General features: G+C 31.5%; 1 long non-coding RNA gene across 2 annotated transcripts in view; it reads right to left on the bottom strand.

Annotated features, from left to right (window-relative positions):
* LOC136276479 (uncharacterized) overlaps window positions 1–5490 on the bottom strand; it is a 6135-nt gene extending 645 nt beyond the window's left edge. Inside the window, exons 1-3 of one of the 2 annotated variants that reach the window (XR_010714937.1) lie at window positions 5381–5490; window positions 4698–4799; window positions 1–533 (exon numbers count right to left, since the gene is read on the bottom strand). The exon at window positions 1–533 is cut by the window's left edge and continues 645 nt beyond it. This is a non-coding gene — a long non-coding RNA (uncharacterized lncRNA). Of the gene's footprint in view, window positions 946–4697; window positions 4800–5380 lie in introns of both variants that reach the window. The other variant, XR_010714936.1, reaches the window with a different exon arrangement.
* Between the last annotated feature and the right edge of the window lie 4461 nt (window positions 5491–9951).

The raw sequence follows: 9951 nt of genomic DNA on the forward strand, positions 1-9951 counted from the left end.
AGGGGTAATCCATGTTCTTCAATCAGCTGTTAAGCTGTAAATCAATGGATTGGTTCAAAAGAAGAAGTAGTATGCACATGGCAACGCCAACGTTGTCACTGAACAACAAAAGCAAGACAAGCCTTTTAAATCCATTTATTTAGCTGAGCATGACATTTTTTCTTTTGATCTTACTAAAAGTGTGATTTACTAGTTTTGATAAAACAGAAACTTTCTTCCCTTATCACAAGCAGTTTCTATATTAGAGAAGTGTGGAGAGCTATATCACCAGTGAGGCGGTCGATTCCAACACTAAGTCAATACGCATGCCCCAGTTAGAGCATCCGCGGACGAGATGATTGTCCTCCACTATGCAGTTAATTGCCGTATCGTAATACTTATCATACTTAGGCTGAGTAGGTAGATTCAAAGTCCATGCTGTCACGCAATCCACCGACAACTTGAAATTATCTCAACAAGACCATGGAGAAAAATGATATTGAGTGCAGAGCTCCTCAACTATCAGGAATCCAGCGCCTCTGACCATCCGTCAACTGCAATATAAAAGATCAAAAGAATGCCGCTGGTTCGGGTACGTCTCAGGACACTATGGGGTCAAATGGGGTCAGCAGATGTCTGTCTCCAGGTTTCGAGACCATTGATATCGGTTACAGTTCCACTACTAATGTAATTTTATCCAAGAGCATTTTATAGTTCTCAAAAGAACAATTTCACTGTTTAAATGGTTAATTAAAGTCTACGAAATGAAAATATTGTAATTTTTTCATCTTCAAAGTAATTTAAAATTAAACCATATTCCCAAAAAAGAAAAACGGCCACTCTTTTTGTAATACTCATTTGAAGGTAAAATCAGAAACGGTACAGAGGTTTTTTTTCTCTCTGGCGAAGGCGTTGAATCTTCTACTTATAATTTCTTGATCAATCACAGGTTTTCTAAAGGTCACACTGAAAGTTCAACATGTTAGTTATCCATTTAATTATTTTCAGAAAAGTTCTATGTATTTGTCTCAAGAGTTTACCTAACTATTATAACTGAGTTGATATAATAAAGTACAGCTTAGTATGAACAATCATGTAATTAAATGAACATATCAAAACATATAATAAAAATATGAATTAATACCTCATGGTGTGTTCTAAGAATGCGTAAACATTCTTTTATCAATCTACACTTATCAAAACAGTTTTTATAATGCCCTGTAGCATAAATATTAAAAAGCTGAAGTTAACTTACAGTCTTATAATTCAGAAAAACGACTTCTGAATTCTATTTTACGCAGAAAATCTATAGTTACACAATCATGTTTGCGTTCGAAGGCGCCACCAAAAACATATTATAATACTGTATACAGATACTATTTCGCCCCGTTTTATGTTCGCCCTATTCGCCTTCATTAACTGTTGGCGAATTTAAAACGGGACAAAAGTTAACAATAACATCAACATTTTCAGCGAATTTAAATTCGCTGAAAAATGAAGATGAGATGAAATATTTTAAAACTTGATTGGGCAAAAGTAGTACACCTCCGTAAATGGACAATATGTACAGTATCATGAGAATAACAATCTTTCATGAAAATTAAACATATTCAGTTTATATATTTTAATGTAAAAACTAATAATACTGCTAGCAAAAACATATATTAACATTCTAATACAACACACATAACTACCGTATTCGATATTGATTCTTAGATTACAACATTAATATTCAACTTATCATAACTTGCTGAATAAAAACATACAAAAGGTACAAATGACAACTTTTATAATTAAATTTCCTTGTTTCAAATTCTTTTTGTAGTTGAATCCGTTTAATTGAAAATCTAGGAATATGTTTGAGGTTACTGAAATCCTATCATCTATGCATATGATCGATGAACAATAGCTTTGATTTATCAACCAAGCAGGACGTCCAATATTTTTTTTTGAGATCTGTATATTTTCCAGTCCAGAACCCTGATATGCATAACCACCTACCCTTCTATCTAATGAATGCATGAATCAACTGTACATTAGATAATAAGTGTTTATTTATTTCATACTATATGTATTTACATTTATTAATATTCACCATATATACAATAAAAAAATGCAACAAGCAAGAGAGATATTTTGGAAGTCATTGTTAAATTTATTTTCTGAAAAAACAAAAACAAAACAAACCCCGTAAATGAACTCATTTTGGACTAGATTGATCGTATACATAGTAATAATCCGCTATTACGACACAAACAACCAATATACTAGATGTTGATACGTAGTTACTATTCTGAAACTAATTAAAAATGTCAAAATCTACACAATACATATCTTGTTCTAATTATTCTTATGTTGTTGATTATAAAAGTATATCCTAGTGATAAATCTACAAAAAAATGTATTTTTTTAAAATGGTGTTCAAAAAAATTAACACACCGGTTTCGAAGACCATGCAGTTTTTCCTGATTTCTAAAATTTCTAAAACGCCCCATAATGTTCAACAGCGGTGATTCTGATTAAAGGATTAAAAGAAAGAAATTGTCCGGGTCTGATGTGTTTACTGTATCTAGATATAAATCTTTGGTTAGAGTTGCAAACATTTTGATCATATATGTGTTCCAGTAAATAAAATAGAATTTTTTAGCGGTATATAAAACACATTGTCTTGGCAAATTCCAAAAACACGCAAATAATAAAGTGCACCACTTAGAAAAATTTCGATTATATAAGCCCACGATTTACTGTTTGACTGATGTTTCTTCATTTATTCTGGAATGAAACGATCACAATTGCTCTTTGAATAGCCAAAAAAATTAAAACTTTTAGAATTCAGAATTTTCAGAAATTGTTGTGCATTCAACAGGGGATCTTCATTTGACTGTATTAACATTAAAAGTACATGCTTGCTATTTTAATACAAACATAAATACTTACATGTAAATTTATCAATCATACATGTATTTGTAATTAATTTCAATTCTTAAATACTTACAAAAAGAAATTTAATTATACCGATTATAAAGATCTTTAATTTCCAGGAATGCGTTTTGGTACACCTCAATATCAGATAATAAGAAATTCATTATATTTTTTGACAATTACAGGAGAAAAAAATAACTTAAAATAGAATTTATGATAATTTTGTTACACATAGCAAATCTAAGAATAAATGGTTATGGTTTTGGAAAGATGATTAAAAAAAAATGAGTAGTGGATTTGAAAGACTGTGGAATTCATTACAGCTCGATCATGTTATTCACTCAAACTACTAGTATATTATAAAAGTTGCATAAAAAAATAAATATATATATAATAAATCCAACAAAGCTTAATAATTAAGGTCTAGGACAAGAGGATCAAATAAAAATATTGTGGGAAAAATAAATAAATAAATAAATTATATATATATATATATATATATATATATATATATATATATATATATATATATATATATGACCTGAAGTGCGGTGTTATTAGAAGTAGAAAAACTAATGTACTAGGAATTCATGTAATGTGTTTTGTAAGCATTTTAACATGAGAAGTTGGCATACTTTCTTATATATGCTCATTTTTTTATCATGTTGGACACTGTATGTATATTTTCTTTAATGTGAGGGTTTGATAAATGAATTTAATTGTGTATTATGTAATTTATTTCAGCACTTATCAAAAGTAAGATAAATATAACAATTATCAAAATGTATCTAAAATAAGTGTTTTGTTGATGCCATCATGGAAGGAGAAACATCACTACACTAAACTTGAATACATCTATGTATGTAGAGTTGCTTTATATTTATGTATAGGAAACTAAAGGTTTATTGATTAGATAATAACCAAACGTGTATATTGTTTAAGAAAGTGCTGACTATTTCTTCATATTTACTTCAATACTGATCTCTTCATCACTGAAGTTATTTGTTTTCCAGAGTTTCAAACTTAAAAAGTCGTCTATAAAGTAAATCAAATGAATCCGGATAGGTGAGGAGTTAAATATTTTATTTTGTGTAAAAAATTTAAATCTGTAGTTGTGAAGGGGGACCTAAAGCGGCAGATGTCGTGCAGGGTCCCGGATGACGAAACAAAATAATGTAGCGATTTCAAGACGTAATTTTAGGTGCTTAATTGCTTGTTTCATTCCCTCTCCCTAAGATATTCGACTTTCAGGGGATATTTGTTTTCGACAGCCATCTTGAAGTAGAAAAAAAGTTCTTCGATTGGGGAATAACGAATTTGATCAATAGTACATCCCTAGTTTCAGTGGGGAAATAAATTGTTTCTCTAATTTGGGCAAATAGCAGGCTGTCACTCGGTGACGAATAAAATGCGTTGCTCTGGTTTCAAATTACGCAAAGAAAGTTGTTTGAATCTTCTGGGACGCCGAGAAATCCGAAATTGAGACAAATAGTTTGATTCAATTTTATTCCAATATTCTCTAAGACAATCGCGGGAATACGAAAATAATAATTATTCTTTTTTACAATTAAGAAGCGCTTAACCGGGACTTTAACCCCTCAAACTCGGAAAACTCATCGAAAGCAACGACAAGATAACATCCTATAACATTTCTTAACTGAAATGTAGGAAACTGTAAATACTTTTCCCCGATGTAGTAGTTCCTGAAAATGATATTCTGTCCACATGATGAATTGAAGTACACCAAGAAGCGGCAAATTATGCCAAATGAATGATTGTTTTTCTCTGACTCTCACCTGAATTTTCAATTAAGGGTCGCGAACAAGGCCCAGCGTCAACATCTTACTTCCTGGCTTAATGGCCAGGGAAGCCCCTGATGCTGGACTTATAAGCTTTCTCTGAAAGATATTTAATCTTTGAAAAGGAAGATGTTTGACGTTACTCGTAAAATTTCCCAGCAATTTTGCCGGTTTAGCTGGAGTTTCCCATCCGTCTTGTCGTCAGTGATCGATCTAGAAAGATGCAATATTAAAGCACTTGGCAGGCCCCCCTTCCTTTTCTTCCAGATCATAACGGGGACATTAATAAACGTTCTTCGCAATAAGGAGAAGTTTCCCAAAGAGTCATGTACCGCAAACCTTTGTGCATTTCGGTAATTCTTCGGTAAAATAAACTTGGATGTAATAGCAACATTTAATTTTCCATTTGAATAGCTTTTAACTGTCAGATTTTAAAGTATAACTTCATAAAAATACTTGTAAGTCATTACCGTATAATGCTGATTGACAAAACTGCTACGAACTTAACAAAAGTCACAACATGGAGCAAAGCCAGGAGTAAAGGTTAAGGAATCTTACTCTTTTTACAGGAACTGGGCGATTTTTTAATTTAAATTTTGTCAAATATTAAACTTTGTCAAACAAATGCATGCCGGTTTTCAGTAAAAAAAAGTATTACCTGAAGAAAATTGCAAACTTACCTTAGAAAAAACTCAAACGTCAAAATTTATTTGACTGAATTATGTGTTTTCTTTTCTTAGTATTTTTCAAATCTATTGCTTAAAAAAATTGACCTCAAATGAAATTTCCCCCATTTCGATCATTGAAAGGAAAGGCTATAATTTCTTGGTTAAAACTTTCTAACCAATGTAATGCAACCGCATTTAAATGATTAGCTGTGATACAATACGTAGAACACGACAGAACACTTGTTAATCTTCTAAAAAGCCAGTGTCCCTTTTCCCTTTATTTCTTATCAATTGCAATTTTGCAAGTGTTCTGATTGTTTACAATATAAACATGACTTTTCGGAATTGGTATTTAGCAATGTTGACTTTTTCCAGCAGTGTCAACATTCGCAATGATTCTTTCAAATGAAACATCAATATTTCTTTTCCGTACTCGGATCACTTAGACTGATTAGGTTTTTAGTTAGCCAAAGTGTTCATTTGTAAAACAAACATGCAGGATTTTTATTGTAAATATTTCCATTCTACAACAATGGCCAACTTATCAGGGAGGCCATGTTATGATACACCAGTGGTCTGGCTTATTTTACGGAGAGCACGAACGAAAGTTCCCTCCTCACGCCCTTTATGAACGCATTCACCACTGCAACTTTTAATTCTGATGTAGGACAGAAAAATTAGTGACCTACATCCTTCCACTAATATTTCTTTACAGTTTCATATCTATTTTTATGTAAACCCCGCGAGATTAATTTGGTAGGCGTTTTTAAAATGACCTTTTTGAATCCAAATTTCGATAACTCGGCTTTTATCATATCGATGGAGTTGAAATGTATTTTAATGACTTTTTTAATAATATGATAACAATAAAAATACGTTGTTTAAATCATTATATAATCAAGAATAAATTAGCATTTTTTTCAGCTTTAGACAATAAATCTTTTTAGCTACTTAAACCTCAAAATAAAGTATTCGTTCTTGCCTTGTGCAAAATTATCAAAAAACAGAAACAAAACACAGTTAAAAAATCCCAGAAAATAACTATAATAGCATTTTTTTATACTGCAAGTATGTAAACATGTGCCTTAAACAATATTGTAATTTATCATCGTTCACATAAATACAGTTTTACAAATGTATATAATTTATTCTATCTATTTACGTCTTTCTTTAATATTATAATAATTTACTATTTGTCTGATGGACCCCAAAACATACTTTGATGCCGATACTGTCTACAATCTGAATGAAAATCAGAAAAATAAACTTAATTCCCACATGTACAACGTATTATGTTTTTGTATAATTTTTATACGTACAGGCATGTTTGGGACAAGAAGAACACTTTTAAGTTAACAACTTCCGTGGTTTAATTAAAATATGAGTATTTGAAACAGTTTGCACTCACTTGCATTCTTTTAAGCCGAATACTAATGATCTCGAATTAATAATACGTGCCTCAAATATGAACAAGAATAGACACGGCGCCATAGAGAGCACCAATGTTCAGTGCAATCCTCACATGTTTCAAAGTTCAAACGCTACAGTTACCACAAGGTCAAAGGTCATATTCTAGTCCACCAGCTAAATAAATGACAAGTATACTAAATAAGTAAAACTTTCTATGACACAATGTGTATACGCATGGATTTTATTCTGGTAACAACCCCCCCCCCCTCCCCCCGAAAAAAAACCAACAAAAACGAAATCCCAGTTTTTCTACAACTTTCTACAAAGCAAATGACTTGAAAGTAAATGGTTCTAACGTTTTATAAGAAAAATTATCCTTCGAGAACTTTTGTAAATACATTAACGTTTGCCCCATGACTTTTTTTAATGGAAACATTAACTATTTTTAGCAGAAAAAAATTCGTACATTTAAAGGACAATTGGATTTTTTTCCGACTCAGGTACATGTATGTGTAAATTAGCACTTGTTTTACATCATTAACTGGCATCACTGCAAGGAAAAACTTACTTTTTTCTTCTCTCGAGGTAACAAAATTATTATTCAAAACTTTAATGTCCTTTAAACCGTATAACGATCGTATGTTTATAGATTCAAGCAAAATGTTAACATTGAACTATTTTTTCAATACCTTCTCAAACAGCCCGATTCAGTACAGTCAAAATACACAAGTGCTTTTGCACCTGAATTCCAGTAAAGAAAAACAAAATGGAGAGTAAAGATTTGATCGTGCTTATTGTGTTTTATTATTTTTTTCCATGAAATTGGAAGAAACTCTTTTGAAGCGTAGTTGTTTTTATTCCTTTTATTAACAAAGTTGTTTCAAATACCCGGTGAAGATTTTTAAATACCAGAGGTGATGTATATAAGGCAGATAAATTATGGAAATAATTTCTTCTATCCTGTTATACCTGATCCATATTATTTTATTTATACATCATTAAGTTAATTTTTTTAGTTTTAGAAAATCCTTTGTTTTAACCTCGCAATTGCATTGAAATAAATAAACAACACCGATCTTAGAAGGACCTAAAATATACACCAATTTGGTAATGCAAAGTTCATTTTCATGGTATGACAGAAAATCGGAAAAACAAAACACCCCCGGAAAAACAAAACACCCCCCGAAAAAAAATCTCATAAACAAAACATAGTTGCTGTTTGCTGACGTTTCAGTTGGTAAATAAAGTAAAAAGGCATTTTTCAAATCCAGCAATTCACCGAAATCATATGCATACTGTGGTTAATCATTAGTTTATTAAAAACATTAATTATCAGGTCATTAACTTATTTAAAATAAAAAAATATATAGAAATATTAAAAAGAACACGATAGGCTGAGCGAAGGTTTGTTTGGGCGCTCTTGTTTGTTCCATATTTGAAATCTCACTTCTTCGAAAAAACAAAACAAAAAAAAGGTCACGGAAAACAATGTTTTTTATACAGTACATTTATTTTTAAAGTATAGACTTTAAATGCAATTTGCATAACAAATAAAGGCTCAGACAATATAAAACTTGAACAGAGGAGTCATCGTAAATTAGGATGCATTTGGAATTCTTGAGTGAAGATGCAGTTTATAACATTGATTCGAGAGACAATAATCACACACATTTATATAAATACAGTAATATATTTCGGTCATCTTGGATATGATAAATTATTTGCATAACCAAAAACAACACAACCACAGTATTAAGACAGTGTAAGGAGCAATAACTCGGATAGAGCCGCTACAAAGAAGGGTAACCCACCAAAATGCCACCGACCCGCCATAATGCCACCCGTTATTGACGTGTGATTATATATTTGGCGCTGATCCAAAGATCTGGCTAATGAGGCAGTGACTGATTCCTTGCCGACTTCAAGGTTAACGTTATATTTATTTACTGTCAACTGATGACAGTAACAAGTACTTGACAAGTCCGCGTAAAAACTGGGACCCGGATGACACCTCTGAGACAGTGCTATTCACTCTCTTGACAGTATCATTCAGCAATGTAATCATTACCAAAGCAGCAGTTACTAGTAAAGGAGTTTTATGAATGAAACGAGGTCTTGGATAAAAATTGAGACTTGACGGAAGTTTCTGAGACTTAACACTGATAAAATAAACCATAGGAATGCAAGACCTATCAAAAACAATAGGAGATATGACAACCACGAATCAACATTCAACACAACCCGAACATTTTCTATTGATGTCAAATTCCCCCAGTGCAGTCATAAATTTGACTCTCTGCAAAAACAGTCGCCCGAAGGCGTATTTGCTATTCCTAAAACCCATTCATGGGAAATTCAAAGACAAGAAATTTAAATGATGTATATAGCGTGACTGCGGTACACTACGATGTTGACAATTTTATTTGGTCTGATGAGTTATCGTCGAGCCGCGATGGGTCCCGGGACCAGTGATTGATCACCATAAGCTTTACTTTTCTTAGTTATTTATTCGAACTGTCGCTTTCTTGGTAATAAAATAAAATTTATAATTCTAATTAAGCTATAACGTTCTGCTTCCCTGACTCCTTAATTACAATGAAAAATCTCGAGCGTAATCGCGGTTTTTGATCCGTTTCGATGTGTATTCCCCCGTTTTATTTTCTCACAGTTCCGAAATCATACGCAAATAGTAAGCATGTATAAAACCGCATATTTTTGCAAAATTGATATTGTTTGTTTGTTTTTTCCAAACACAAAAACAATGAAGAAAATATATCCATATTATAAATATGATATTATAATATTTATCGATGGAAAAATGAGTATCGCGATAAACACCTACTGTAAACACCCTGAGGTGTTTACACATTGTATTTAAAAAATATACCTTTTTCTGTTTTTTTTTAATTTGGCTATTCACATTTTAAACACTATTATTCCTTTTTAAAATTACTGGTTTCATTATCTTTCTTAAGAAAAGTTCAATTTTTTTCTGAAAAAGCGAACCTATTTGGGTATTTTTCGATTTATGGTATGGACAAAAAATTATATCTTCTTGCACATTAATTCTATAAACTTAATACTACATACTTATATAAAAAAAACTGTGTTTTTGTTTACCAGTTATTAAAATAACACACGAATCATTTTTTGTTGTTTCAAAAATATTCCTT

This window comes from Magallana gigas, chromosome 6 (assembly GCF_963853765.1).
Source record: "Magallana gigas chromosome 6, xbMagGiga1.1, whole genome shotgun sequence".
Taxonomy (NCBI): domain Eukaryota; kingdom Metazoa; phylum Mollusca; class Bivalvia; order Ostreida; family Ostreidae; genus Magallana; species Magallana gigas.